Source organism: Sapajus apella, unplaced genomic scaffold (genome assembly GCF_009761245.1).
Source record: "Sapajus apella isolate SASKATOON/1434 unplaced genomic scaffold, GSC_monkey_1.0 scaffold30, whole genome shotgun sequence".
Lineage (NCBI taxonomy): Eukaryota > Metazoa > Chordata > Mammalia > Primates > Cebidae > Sapajus > Sapajus apella.
Window position 1 is genome coordinate 7,193,383 of NW_022436970.1, and position 16,041 is coordinate 7,209,423.

The window sequence follows — 16,041 nt, forward strand, 5'->3', positions numbered from 1 at the left end:
TTTATTGCGTGAGGATTATAGATAAGAACTTTTTCACATTGGAGTCACAGAAGATTAGCACCGGATAACAACTGAAACAAACTGCTACTCCTAGACCCCAGCAAAAATATGATTGGAAGACATGTTCTCTAAACTTCAGACAAAAATAATGAGTAAAGAAAATATTCCAAATCCAGATGTTTTTTGCTTATGTTCTTTATTGTGTTCTCAAACAATGGCTTGTAAATACCCAATATCTATTTTTTCTGCATTTTTAGTTCCACTTCTATTTAATTTTGTCTCTTTTTTCACTCTAAACTCCATGCCGAAACTCTTCCTGTCTACCCTTACCCTTACTGAATGGATTTTTACAACTTCCCATTTGCTTACCTCTTTAGAATTGTTCCCTTTGTTTGAGGATCACGTAGTCCATTTTCCTGGCATAACCCTCACATTTCAAATACTTTCTTTTTCTCCTTACTCCAGGTGGAGCATTGCCCATGTATGCTAATATAAGATAATATTTGTTTTTAACTAATTTACAACTTACTTCAGTTACAATTTACTTGCTTCAGTGAAATAACTGTTTGTCTCTCTAGTTTATCCCTTTAAAAAAATCCACAATATGAAAAAAGCTACGAAACACGTCTTATTCCCATAATTTTTTCTTATCCACTATTGAGAGTAAAGATGGATGCCTGTCACTTTTGTATAGAGACTCTTTATACATTACAGTAACTTGGCTCACACTTACGGCTTTGAATGATCTTGAAGAAAAAGTGTGTTTGCTGGATCCAAAAGCTGTTCTCAGTCTAAACCTAATAAAATTTCCTCTTTGGCACCTTCCCTTGGTTTTTTTCCTAAGACTAACATCGGTCATCTGTCTTCTGCCACATAAACTAGATGTGTGGAAATGCTTAGAAACCTGTTTAATACTCTTTGGTCTTGCCAAGCTCCCCAGCAGCCAGAATTCTCCCACAAATTCTGTAACCAGTGCTTGAAATATCTGTGAAATCAAGTTCTAAGACTGCCTTCTCCTTTTCTCTGCTGGTCTCCCATGTGCTTTTAAGAACTATGAACACTTGTTCACCCAGACTTCAAAAATTCATTTAAATTAGAAATGTTTAATATCTCTAAGGATTTGATGCACTGCTAACTTTGAGAAACACGAACATAATATTTTAAAAGAGGCCATCAATAATGATGTTCTTTGTAGAACTGTTTTAATGGCGGGAAACTAATCGGCTTCCTTTAAAACACACACACACATGCACTCACACACACACACACTCTCTCTCTCTCTCTCTCACACACACACACACACACACACACGCACTCAGACCCTCCTGTGTTATCCTCTCTTGGCAATTATTCCTATCCTGCAAGCTAGGAGAATCTGAGCTTGGTTTTATGAACTGAGCTGGGTTTCACTAATGAATGGAACCAGTGGGATGATCAGAAGAGAACCAAAGATCAGGTGACTGTGAAGGAACCTGAATCAAGGCATCAAGGCCCAGCCCACCCTCCTATCATAGAGAATATCCCTCTTTTCTTCTCTTGGAGGCTGAGGGTTTCTTTACCATTAACTGTTTCACTTCTCTAGTCTTTCCTCCATCATTTCTCCACCTCCTTTAATCTCAGAACATAGCTCTCCCTGCTCTTGAAACAGTTCTTAAAAGTGCTTTATTGTTCACAGCCTCTCTTTCAGCACCATCCAATCCATTTGTTTTCCTCTCCAGCCACGCACCCCCTTTAAGGCTAGAAAATCAAATTAACTTCCCTTTGCTTGACTTCTTTTCTTTCCCAATCAACTTTATCCTACGTATAAATTCTTCCATTGTTTCTCAATTTCTATTATTCTTGCTCTAATTTATTTTTTTTCTAGACAAATTAATTTCTTCATTGAAAGCCTTTAGTCTCATTTCCTGCCTTGTAAGTATCCTCTCTCTTGCTTAATTAAGACATGCTTCATCCCTTGATGATGTTTTTAAATGGAGTTTCTGCTTATAGCTTTTTATTTCTCCTACATAGACCTTAACTAGAATTTTCAGATTTTGAAAATCAATTTGATTGTTATCTTAAAATTATAAGGAAAAAGCAGTTGTCATTCAGATGTTGGATACATACATACATACATACAGATGTTGTTAGACATTTTTCAAAAAAATATTTATTTACTGTCTCTGGTAGATATGGTGCTAGGCATTTGGGCTATACTGTTGACAAGTGGAGACTGACTCTCCACTCCTAGAGCTTTTAAGGTTTACTCTGGAACTAGGTATGCGAAGAAACAGATGCATCCATTGAAGCTGCACCACCATGGTAAGTCCAAGAACCCTCCATAAGTAGGAAGTGATCAAAGAGGTCCCAACAGGAAGAGGAAAGTGAAATTGACAGAGGAGACAAAGTTTGCCAAGCAGCCAGCTGAAGAGCAGCTGGGAGAGTGGACAGAAAAGGGCCTTTCAAACAGAAAAAGGAAAACAACAAAAACCAAAACATCATTTTCCAAGTTAAAGAAGAGTAGAGAGCAAAACATTTTTAGGGAATTACATGTGCTAATTGCCTTAACAGAGATAAAAATCTGATAATGAAGCCAGCCTATTAGCAACAATAGCCCCTATTTATGGAAAATCCACTCTCTGTCCAACAGTTCATGGTATCTTACTTAGTCCTAACAACTTTACAATAAAGACATTATTCCAATTTTATGGATAAAGAAACAAGAGCTTGAAGATTTTTTTAAAAATGAATCTAACCTCAATTAACTAATAAATGGTGATGTTAGGATTGAACTCATCTGTGTATGATTCTATAACCTGCACTTCTTCCACTTCACAAGTATCTCTTCCAATTTTCATTCTGTAGATGTAAGGGAGCCAGCATACAATTTTATACAAAGGAAAATCCTGGACTTATTTGCAGAGAACTAGTTTGAGAAGAGATGAATTGTATGTAGGGAGTCCTTTATGCAGACTATTTTAATAATCTAGCAAAAAATTATAAGAACGTTAATTGAAATACGCAGCTATCAGGATAGAAAAAGAAAATGTTGCTCTAAAAAATAATTGGGAATTAGAAGGGAAAGACCATAACGACCGGCTGAGTGTTAAGGAAAACAAGAGGGAAGTGTTTCAAGGGTGTCTCCTGGATTTCTGAATTGCACAACCTGATGGTCAGTTGTGCCCCCTAATGTAGAGGAGAGTGGAGTGGGACAAAATTTGAGTGAATTTGGGTGGCCAGTTTGTCTATGGAACACGCTAAGGTGTGCTGCGGGCAGGGAATTAGGTGGAGGCTCAAGACTGAGGTCAGAGCTAGAAATTAAAGATGCAGGTAGTATGTGTTTGAAGCCATGGGAAGGTAGGATATTGGCCAGGAAGCATATGAAGTGTGAAAAAAGACAGATAAAGAAAGACTAAGGAGTGAGTAGAGAAGATAAGTTGATGGAGTCTGAAAGGTCTCCATCACTGCAGGAAGAGAAAAAGAGGAAAGTGGAGTTGGAGAAACAGAGACAGAAGTGATTACTAAGACAGCCTGATCACAGCAGTGGCCAGGGCATTCCCCAATAAGGATGGCATCTCTGGTTCTCAAGGTCTGTGTAATCCCCTCCCTTGAATGAGAGCTAAACTGAGCAGCTTGCTTCCCACTAACAGAATATAGCAAGTGTGAATGAGGCTAGGTTATAAAGAGACTGCATTTTTGTCTGGGGCTCTCCTTTAATCTCTCTTAAATCACTTACTCTTGTGGAATCCAGCTGCCACGCCTTCAGACAATCTTGGGAAAGGGAAGCCAGCTTCCAGATTAGCAGCCTGGGGAAAGGCCATGTGGCAAGATACCAAGTCCTGCCAGCAACCATGGAGAGAGTCAGAAACAACACTCCACCAGGAGAGCCTTGAAGTGGCCGCAGCCCCCCACCAACAGCTGAACCCTTACCTCATGAGACTCAGAACCAGAACCGCCCTGCCAAGCTGTTTCTAGATTTCTGGTGTATAGAAACTATGAAATAATAAATGTTTGTGGTTGGTTTGTAAGCCACAAAATTTGGGATAATTTGTATGCAGCTACAGATCACTACTATAATATCCCTGCAAATGTAGCCCCAAGAGCAAGATAGGACTCTAAGGGCCCCCGCACACTCTGCAGTCACAATTTATATTTGTTGTTATACATACATCTCTCCGTGTATCATTTTGTTAATATATTCTGGCCTGTAAATAGGTGGATAGGTATGCATTAAGAAGCAATCGAGTGTATGGTAATGGACATAGACTGAAATCAGAACACTTGGACCCCATTTCTTGCTTTAGCTCTTACGACCTGCATAACATTGAGTATGCTTTTTTACCGCTCTGCCTTTGATGTCCTTATTCACATGAAGGACAATAACAGCAGCACCTCTTAGAACTGTCAGAAGGAATACATGAGTTAGTGCATATGACCCTTAAAACAGTTCCTAGGGCATTGTAAATAGTCAACTTAACTACAACTATTATTATTGTGGTGGGGTAGGGCAGTGAGGTGGTTGTATAACAAGAAAAAGAAAGAAAGAAATAATTCAATCTATTTTCTTATATTGACTAAATTGCCACCTCTATCGGTCATTCTTTATTTTCTATGTGTTTACCTTTTCCCCCCAAGATACATTTTCTTATTCAATACATCCACAAACTTGACCTTTTTTTTGTTCTTGATTCACTTTCATATAATCTCCTTCCCAGATTTCATCTCATGCATCTTTAGGACAACTATTCATCTAACCCTAACCCAGACCTAAGCAACCCACCCCAACCCCAAGCTTAATCATATTGACAAGTGTTATAAAACCACATGCCTATGTTCTTAATATTCAGAAACCCCCACTTCGTACTGCACCCCTGTTTTTCAGGCTACATCTTTGCCTGGTGTTGCCTGCTGAAACCCTCCAGGAGCAGGCTTCACTCACTTCTTACCTGCCTGAGCTACTTGCTTTAAAATTGTATGAAGGCACAGAGGACTTTTCTTAGATCCTCAAGGCCTCCTCCACCTTCTCGTACTTATCCTAGGGCATACACTAGTTCTCTTCTCCTTTACTCTTACCTCTTGGGTTTGGGTCCCATGTTCTATGGATTAGTCATTCTCATGGTCTTGGATCTCTGTGGTTCACACCTCTAGAAGGCCTGTTCACTTCTTTCTTCTGCTATGGACTTGTCTTCTGTGGCCATGGATTGTCATGTCTGTTGTTGAGCAGGGCTGTCTTAATCCCTTGCTGTTGACAGCTCTTCTGACTGATCTCTGTATACTCACCTCCTCCCCATTTCCCATCCTCTCTGCATTTTGCCTTCTGTCTTCCTTGCTCCCCTCATCCTATCTTGCCTTCCACCTGTAGGTGGCGTCCATGCACCGGTGAGGGCAGATGGCGCCGGTTCTGTCCCTCCGGTCTCCCCCTGGCTGGGCTCACACAGGGGGAAGATCTGCCCTTCTTCCTCACAGAGACTCTCCATCCACATAAAGATATCACTCCTGGGCCTTTGTTCACCACACCTGGAGGCTTCCACTAACAATATATTTACTGGAATAATTTTTTCAAACTGTGCTGTACCTACAATTTGTTTTTCTTTGGGCTCTGATAAAATTAGCTAACCTGTCTCAGCCTGGCTGTCCTCATCTGTGGGGATAAGCGTGGCGGGCATCTTAAATGGCAGTAGTTTGACAGGCTATTATTTCATCTTAAGTGATATAACGTATGTAATTGCTGGGTACAGTCTCTGGCACATGGTACACATGTAGTAAATGCATTACTATCACTGTTGGTATCATCCTGAACATCATCAGCCCCATCATACGCAAATCCATAGCTCTTTGCTCCTTAGGTGAAACATTCCTGGAATGTGGTTTAACTTCAGCTTCTCCCACAGTTATAGTTCTATATCCCCAAATCTGTCTTTTTCCTTTCCAAAAATATCACCATCCCTAAAGAAGGCCTGATTGTTTCAATCCCACTGCTTTATTTTTGGAAAGAATGGTGAGAATTTTTAGTCCTAAACATGCTAAATAAAATCACACATTTCTTCTAAGAGTCCTGCCCCTTTTTATCCTATACATTCTCCAAAATAAATCTATAAATCTATTTTCTCTATTGATCTAAAGCTCACATCAAACTTCTTACTGAAACAATGCTTGATTTACTGAAAAATATTTCCCTTGGGTACCTGCTAAGTGAACTGATAGGGTACCCAGCCACACAATCTCTTGTTGGACAGCTCTTCTAATCTTTTGTAAAAAGAATCCTTGCACAACAATAACAACAACAAAAAACACCTTGAATGACACGTTATGATGCTCTCCTCCTCTTTCACAAATTTCCTAGATTTTCTTTTCTTCTCTATTTATTCTATTTATTTTTACATATGAACTATATGAAAGGCAAAACAGACAAACTGGCCATTAGAATTTTAATCATTTCCTTCCTTTCTCCTCCCCATTTTATTTTCCCTTACCCTTATTCACCCTCATCCAGCTTTTCCACATTTCTGCTGTCTCTTCCCTTCCAGGTTCTCATTGTAGTGGATTCTAAGCATACTAAAAAGTCATATCCAAAATTATCTGTTTCAGCACACAGTACTCATGCAGATTACTGACCCCAGGAGGTTGTAAGAATTGGACATACTCTTGGCTCTAACTGCCTCTGTTGGTGTTTTAGACTCCTGTTGCAATTGAGATGACATCTGCAACCTCTTCTTGGTATATCTCTCACAGATGGATCTGTTTTGAGCTCCTAACCATCCTGGGAGGTAGTTTGATCAGATGTTAGATTATAAATTAGATAATGCAAGAAAAGAAGAGAATTTGCCTGAAGTCCATTTGACATATAGAAACTGGGATAAATTTACAACCCCATTACTTTCAGAGGTAAGCTCTTTTCTAATTACGTTAAAAAAAAAAAAAAAGAAGAAGAAGAAGTCCTTTCCAAATATTCACAATTGGATGGTTCAGTGCATGCTGCCCGTGTGTGAAAAACATTTCAATTTCCAATATTTTATCCCTCTCCCCTCTGTGTATCTCATACCGACAAAGCTGCTCCTTCTTATAAGAACAAGAATCAGACTAATTGGCTCTGTAGAGTTGATTTGGTTTACGAATCCACATGATTCATGAATATGAATCACCTAGTATGCACATGGAGAGGAATAAATGGTGTGACTTTGGGCAAGTGCCTTTGACTCTCAAGTTTAATTTTCTCAATGATCAAATGAGAAAGTTAGATATTTGACCATCTCTACGATCCTTTATATTAGAAAAACTTGTAATTTTATTATTTTAACAACAGCAAAAATTATATTAAGCAAAATGTTTCAATCTCCTTTCTTGATGATGATAATAAAAAGCATAAAAGCACGAGGATATTTATGTCTTTATGAATAATAGTAACAAATATCACTTGTTCTCACTCATATGTGGGAGTTAAAAAAAAATGATTTCATAAAGGTAGCTAATAGAACGCTGGTTACCAGAGGCTGAGAAGGGTGGAGGAGAAGGGAGAATGAGGAGAAACTGATTAATGGTTACAAAACTGCAGTCAGATAGAAGGAATAAGTTCAGGTGCTCAATCGCATAGTCGAGTGATTATAGTTAACAAGAATTTATTATGTATTTTCAAAATAGCTAGAAGATTTAGAATGTTCCCAACATAAAGAAATGATATGAGGTGACAGATATCCCGATTATCCCAATTTAATCATTACACATTGCATGTATATATCAAAATATAATCTACAGCTCACAAATATGTATAACTATTATGTATCAATAAAAATTAATAACAGCAGGTAATCGCTAATGTATGTTTACTCTGTGCCAGGATGTGCTAAGTAATTATCATGGATTGTCTAATTAAACCCTCATAAGAACACTGTGAGTTATGTACTACTATTATACCCACTTTACAGAGGAAGAAACACAGGCACAAAGTTAACTAAGTTGCTCAAGGTCCTGGCAAGTAGCTGAGCCCAGATTCAAACTTGGACTGGGAGAATCCTCAGGCAGCCTTCTTAGCCACCACACTTTACCACCTTTGCTTTCCTAATGCTTTTCAATGACTAAGAAATAGATAAGCAGTGGCTATTAATTTCCCAGTGTGTTACGGTATTAATCCTCTAATTTAGGCAATCTGCAACTTTACATTTAAAGGGTTATCAATAAGCATATTGAGAGCTATTTCTGGCAATTAGTTGTTGCATAAGAATTTCAAAATAATGTCAAGAATAACAAATAGTTTTTACTTACAAAGAGACTTGCAAATTGAATTTCCTTCATCTGGAAAACGTCTCTACATAAAATTAGTCATCCTATTTTATACTTTATTTTTAGGCTGTTTTACATTCTCGTAACATTTGCTGTGGTTGAATATCAAAAATTTCAGCAATTCTATCTATATGTGAAGACTTTACTCACATCCCAGAGGTTCTTGTTCAAAAATTAATTTAAAGTCCATGCTAATTTTAGGAATTAGTGTATTTTTAAATAACATTCACTTTACCCAGCTTTTAAGAGATTTGTTATGAATAAGGAGTAATCATCATGCCTATGTGTCATGCTGAGCGTACTTGTGAATTTAACAGTGAATATATTTCATATGATTTTTTCTGCCATTTACTTTATGCTTTGATGAAGCACCAAAAGTAAAATAATAGTCCAGACCCATACAAAGCTAAAACACAGAAACTGCTACTCAGTTACTGACAACTTACGTTTTTATATGAAGATATAACATTTAATATTATTATTACTCTCACTGTTGAATTATTAATCAGTTCACATGACAAATGGAATACAAACCATAATAAAAGTAGAAAAAAGTTATGTACACACATTCTTCCAAAAGACAAGCTATTCAAAAGTGAACTATAAAAATGACCATTTGAACACGATGGTTTAGTTTCACTGAAACACAAATTGGGTGACTCAAGGTTTTAAACACACAATGTGATTTTAATGCATTGATGCTGTATTTCACAACTCTTGAGATGCTAGCATTATACCTAGGCACACTGTCTGAGGGGCCGTATAGGAAACTTAATTGAAAACCCTGAGTCTCCTCGTTGCACATAGTGTGACATAATCTAAGAATATACACTTTGCCTTCACACCACTAAGGCTGTCAGGTATGTTATTTTCAGACCAGGATTAAGAATTTTATAACAAATCATACTGCTATAGTTGAATCTCAGGATATCACATAACTGTGGCTCATGTAGCTTGGGCATTAAGTACCTTAAAATATTACAATATATCCCAAATAGTAAGCATGCTGGTTATCCTTTCTATATTACTTTCCCATTGCTGCTATGAAAGATAACACAATCTTAGTGGCTTAAAATAGCACAAATGTAATATCTTACAGTTCTGGAGGTCAGAAGACATTGATCTCAATATATGTCATTAGGAATAAAATGAAGCTATCAGCAGAGTTCTGATCTTTCCTGAAAGCTCTTGGAGAGATCACTTCTGCCTTTTCAAACTCCCAGAGGCCACCCCCATTCGTTGGCTCATGGCCCCTTCCTTCATCTTCAAAGTCAGCAATGGCAGTAGGGTCCTCACCTGGTATCAGTGTGACTCAGCATCTTCTGTCTCCCTTTTCCACTTTGCAGGACCTTTGTGATTACAATGGGCCTACTCACATGCTCCAGGATAATTTCCCTATTTGAATGTCAACTGATTAACAACCTTAATTCCCCTTTGCCATATAACATAAAGATACAGGCTCTGGCAAATAGGACACAGACATCTTTAGAAAACCATCATTCTGCCTACCACATCTTTTAAATGATTAAAAGGAAATGCTGATAAAATGTTTGCCAGTTAACAGGAGAATTTTTTTTCAGACATCAGAGAGGAGCCATGTTCTAGCCATGTGCTTTTCCAGCTATGCTCACCATCAGTTCTGCCAGATGTTTTCATCTTCTCAGACATTTCTATAATCAAAAGTCATCTTCACCCCAGCCCTGCTCTTTTTTCCAACACCAATTAATAAAGGACATGGGAGAATATTTGTAGCTGCCCTACTGAAATTCATCACTAGCCAGGATCAATATTTTGCAATTTCTCATTTTTTTTGATGCCCCACATCAGTCGCTCTTAATTCCATTCAGCCAGTAATTATCTAGTGCCAACAAAATACCTGGCACTGCGCTTACTGAGGCACAAAGAGAAAAACTCACGCCATACTCTTGAAGAGCTTGCTGTTTGTGTGTGTATTGCATGCATGCCTGCGTGTGCAAGTGTGTACACAGATCCGTGTGTGTGCATGTGAGTGTGTGCCAGAGGGTTGAGAGCGGGGCATCCAGGGCAGGTAGGTAGAAACGTTATGTCAGTGTAGTGTTCACACACACACTGTGATTCTTTTCTATCTCCATTCCCCTTTCTGGTCCTGCTGCCAAGTCCCTGGTTCAGGCCATTATCACATCTTGCTTCGGCGATTACAGGTCGCCCACCTGCACCCTATCCCTTCAGTCTCCCACCTGTGAAACATCCCACTCTCAAATATAAACACAGCTGTAGTCATGTCACTCCCCAGCTCAAAAGCAGGAACGTCTTCATTGCCTTAGAATAACATATATATTTCTCCACACAGTGGTTGAGGCCATCTGGGCTCCACCTGCCTTTCAAGTCTTATCTCCTTTTAATGTCATGTATTCTAGGACTCAGTGCAATCATAGCCATCCCTGAAATCCCTGCTGTGATTTCCCAGCTCCGTGTCTCTATCACTGACAATCACTCTACCCTTTCCCCCTTATCCAAATGACATCCATTCTTCAGAAACCAGACCAACAATCGCTCCTTCCATGGAACATTCTTCTGTCCCTCCCCTACTGAAAAGAATCTTTCTCTGCTCGCTGGGCTCCCACAGCACTTCATTTTAGATCCTTTAATAGGAACTCCATATCTGCCTTAGATCTTTTCCTTTGCTAAATATCAAGGCCCCTCTCCCAGATTGTAAACTCCTTGAGTGTAGTCATTGGTTTTATTCCTCTTTGAAACATTCACAATCACTTACACAGCACCTTGCCCATTGCAAGGACATTGTGTTCAAGTTTGTCAGATTTGACTGAAGGGATCAGTAGTGTTAACTTCAAGAATGTTGTCACAAGCACTGTTTCTACAGCTAGCTCTCCTTGGATGTGATGGTGTTGAGATACATTTTTTTTGTCTATTTTATTCACAAACACAGTGAGACATAGACAGGAATTGATGGACATCTACAGTAAGGGAAGCAATTTCTTCTTCTGAAAATGACTGACAGTCAATGATTAACCCACAAATTTAAAGGACAAAATAAGAGTATGTCTTACACAAGAACAAAAGCAAGATAACACAAAACTGCAAATGTCCTTAATAAAATCAGTCCAGAAACATCATCTGAATTATATACAACTGCTACAGAAAATAAAGAACCTGTCTGTAGATTAGTAGGAATTCCTAACTTTGTGAATGTGTGTGTGTGTATTTTTTTTATCAACTCTTCATTAATAAGTATGTATGGAAAAGACAGGCTATGAAGGCAGAAAAGTGTTTTGGTGTGTCATTGTCATCAGTTCTACTAAATAATTATCATTACACATCCAAAAATATCTTGAATGGATAATACTGAATAATCTAGATTGCCAAATTGCATTAGAAGGGTATTAGCTGACTCAGGAGACTAATTATAATGAGGTATTGAACTGCTTATCTCTCATCTCAATCTTAAAACCATAAACGACACTATATAGGCAGTGGCTGCCAATCAGGGTCAGTGTGGGGTAGAGAAAATAGCCTTGAACAAGGGGTCAGGAGTCTCAGCTCTGTCATTAACTCTGTAACCTTGGGAGCTCTTAATAAAAATCACCCTATATGAGAAAAGCAGAGCCCTTCTTTAAAGAAATACAGCTGTACTAGTGGCTGAAGCTGCTAATTCACAAAAAGTACTCTTAAAGTGCAGAAAGACTGCACGCACATACACACACATACATACACTGACTCACCTTTGCCAGACGAATACCTTCTTGCTTAATGGGCCAGTTTAGTGCTACTATTAACCAGATGATTATAATTTGAGCAAGTGTTAGCCATCCATGTCCTAAAAACAGTAGCTGATATAAAAGTTATCAAACTGCTTTTCTCACCCATAGAATTGATCAGCCAGAGGTCAAGGCTAAAATTATTATATTTGTTTCTGAATCTACTTTTGAATAATAATATCTTTATATGGTGTTTTTAAATTTCCAAACACCTACCAACATTTTGTTTAATCCTGATAGCCCAGTAAAGTCAATGGAACACATTTTCAAAAGTGTGCTAGGACTGGTGTTGGTGCTGGGTGCTTGCCATTTAGCTAAATTTGGGGACAAAAAAAAATTATTAAGACAAAGTTTCTCACTTCAGGTTGCTTTTGATTACTGGTAGAAACAACACATGTGTTCTGATTATTTCTTCACACATCTTAGATGTCCTACGGGAGCACAAAGGGGGGAATTGTATTTCCACTGGAAAATGAAGTGTGTGTGTGCACATGGCGGGGCTGAGGGAGGGAGGGCAGAAGGAGATGTCAAAGGCAGCTTCACTGAGAAGGAAGTCCCTGGATTAAAGTCCCTGTTCTATCCCTTCCTAGGAGAAGCTGAGTGTTACTGAATCTCTGTGAACTTGAGATTCCTCATCAATTAAATATGGATAATAATGCTGAATTCATAGGGTTGCCGGGAGGATGGAATGAGATAGCATATGGGAGAGCAATTTGCAAGTAGCAAAGCCCTCAGTAAAGAGGGTATTTTTTTCCACTTTGCACACTCACTAACTTGGTTCACTCCAAGGAGAATGGCTTATCCAAGAGGGCCCCACACCCCCAACAAAGAGCCAGTGTCCCCACTCAGAGGCTGGTGGTCTTCCACCAACTCTGCCCACTGAGACTCTTGAGAAAATATAGAAAGCACTCATCCTAATAACATTTTATGGGATCTAAAATCATGTTAAAATATTCATATAAATACATATTCCTACATCTAAAGACATTTTTGTGAAATGTTGCTTCTAAATCCTAAGTGGATTCTCTCTATAAAAGGAAGAACTTACAGAGTATTGTAAGGGAGGAATCATGATTGGGAAATCATCAGTATTTAATATGAGAATGAAACAGTCACACGCTTTTTTTAAATAAAAGGTTTCAAACTACCCAAAGTTTCGGAGAAGAAAATATGGCAGATCCTCAATGTTTAAAAGTAATTTAACTGTGTATTTGAATAGAAAACATTTGAATAGATATGTGCCTTGCATTTAGTGGGTACTCAACAATTGAATTCAAATATTTAACCTGATCGTTCTTATCCCTAAATTATAATACTCAAATTTCTCCCTTTATATAATATCTATAAATTTTGCTTTAATCTAATATATTATAGTCCATTGTTAGTACTTGAACGATAAAATTTTATTTAAATCTGATAGTCCCACCCATGTTTAAAAAACAGGAAAAATAAAATATAATTTGTTTTTACCTTATTAATAATAGGTCTGGAAAAACTTAAGTGAAAAATTGTACACGGTGTGTCAGTGTATTAGGAAATGGAGTCATTTGATATCTACAGGAAATTCACAAATAGTAGTATTTACTGAATGTATTCATTTGTATTAGTTGAAGTTCTCCAAAGAAACAGAACCAACTAAAGGTAGATAGGTAGGTAGATAGGTAGATGCAGTATAATAAGGAATTGCCTCATGCAATTAGGGAGGCTGACAAATCCATAATCCACAAAGATGATGTCTGAGTTTGAAAGTCGTTAGGCCAGAAAATTCTTTCTATCAGGCCAGAAAATTTTACCATTGTAGAAGGTAGAAGATGGCATTTCTCATCCCAAAGGCTTTTCGTAAGAACCTACAAAAATACGCAAATATCCAGCCCTGAAAACTAAATACATACTCTGTGCAAAGAAACAGCATTTTATAATGTGCTGTTTTCTTTTTTTTCTTTTTTTTTTTTGGTTAAAAAAAAAGGTTTTCAAACACACATTTTGTAGAGGGTAGAAGAATACATTTCTTACCTCAAAGGCTTCTCATAAGAAGAAGAACCAATAAAAACATGAGCATGGACAGCATTTATTTGAGGGAAGACCAATCTTTTGTTCTAGTCAGGCCTTCAACTGATTGGATGAGGCCCACCCACATTACAGAAGGCAATCTGCCTCAGTCTGCAAATTTAAATGCTAGTCTTTTTTTCATATATATATATATATATATATATATATTATTATTATTATACTTTAATTTCTGAGATACAAGTGCAGATCTTGCAGGATTGTTACATAGGTATACGCTTGCCATGGTGGTTTGCTGCCTCCATCCCCCCATTCCCTACATTAGTTATTTCTCCCAATGTTATCCCTCCCCAAACTCCCCACCCCCCACTATCCCTTCCCTAGCCCCCCACCCCACAACGGATCCTATTGTGTGATGTTCCCCTTTATTCAACACCTGCCTATGAGTGAGAACATGCAATGTTTGTTTTTCTGTTCTTGCGTCAGTTTTCTGAGAATGATGGTTTTCAGATTCATCCATGTCCCTACAAAGGATATTAACTCATCCTTTTTTATGGCTGCATAGTATTCCATGGTGTATACATGTAATATTTTCTTTATCCAGCCTATCATTGATGGGCATTTGGGTTGGTTCCAGGTCTTTGCTATTGTAAACAGTGCCACAAGGAACATACATGTGCATGTGTCTTTATAATAGCACAATTTATAATCCCTTGGGTATATACCCAGTAATGCAATTGCTGGGTCAAATGGTATTTCTATTTCTAGATCCTTGAGAAATCACCACACTGTCTTCCATAATGGTTGAACTAATTTATACTCCCACCAACAGTGTAAAAGTGTTCCTATTTCTCCACATCCTCTCCAGCATCTGTTGTCTCCAGATTTTTTAATGATCACCATTCTAAGTGGCATGAGATGGTATCTCAATGTGGTTTTGATTTGCATTTCTCTAATGGCCAGTGATGATGAGCATTTTTTCACATGTTCGTTGGCCACATAAATGTCTTCTTTTGAAAAGTGTCTGTTCATATCCTTCACCCACTTTTCGATGAGGTTGTTTTTTTCCTGTAAATTTGTTTTAGGTCTTTGTAGATTCTGGATATTTGCCCTTTGTCAGATGTGTTGAGAAAACTAGCCAGCCATATGCAGAAAGCTAAAACTGCACCCCTTCTTTACACCTTATACAAAAATTAAGTACAGATGGATTAAAGATTTAAACATAAAACCCAACACCATAAAAATCCTAGAAGAAAATCTAGGCAATACCATTCAGGACACAGACATAGGCAAGGACTTCATGACTAAAACACCAAAAGCAATGGCAACAAAAGCCAAAATAGACAAATGGGATCTAATTAAACTTAAGAGCTTCTGCAGAGCAAAAGAAACAATCATTAGCATGGACCAGCAACCAACAGAATAGAATACATGCTACTCTTATCCAAAAAACATACTCAGAAAAACTTCCAGGATGATGTTCTACCAAATATCTGAATACCTTATGGCTCAGTCAAGTTGACCCATAAAATTAACCAACACACTATCCCCACCCCAAAAAAAAAAAAAGGCTTATGTTTTTCTCTAAATTTAGGGTAAGGAATTGATCATCAAAAACAAGTAACTTCAACAAAACACCAAGAAACTGATCTTCTCTTTAGGTAAAAAAGGCAGTGGAAGCTGCTGGAGACCTGAAGGCCCTGGCCTGCTAGTCAAGCTCCTTTGGGTCAAGGTTGATCTCTCCACTTATGAGCTATATGACCTGGACACACCACAGCTGATCCTTGAACAACAAAAGTGTGAACTGTATGAGGCCACTTACACATGGATTTTCTCCCATCTGTCATCTCTGACAGGACGAGACCAATCCTTCCTCTTCCTCCTCCTCCACCTACTCAACATGAAGACAAGGATGATGAAGACCTTTATGATGCTCCACTTCCACTTAATGAATAGTAAATATATTTTCTTGTCCTTGTTATTTCTTTAATATTTTATTTTCTCCAGACTATTGTAAGAATAC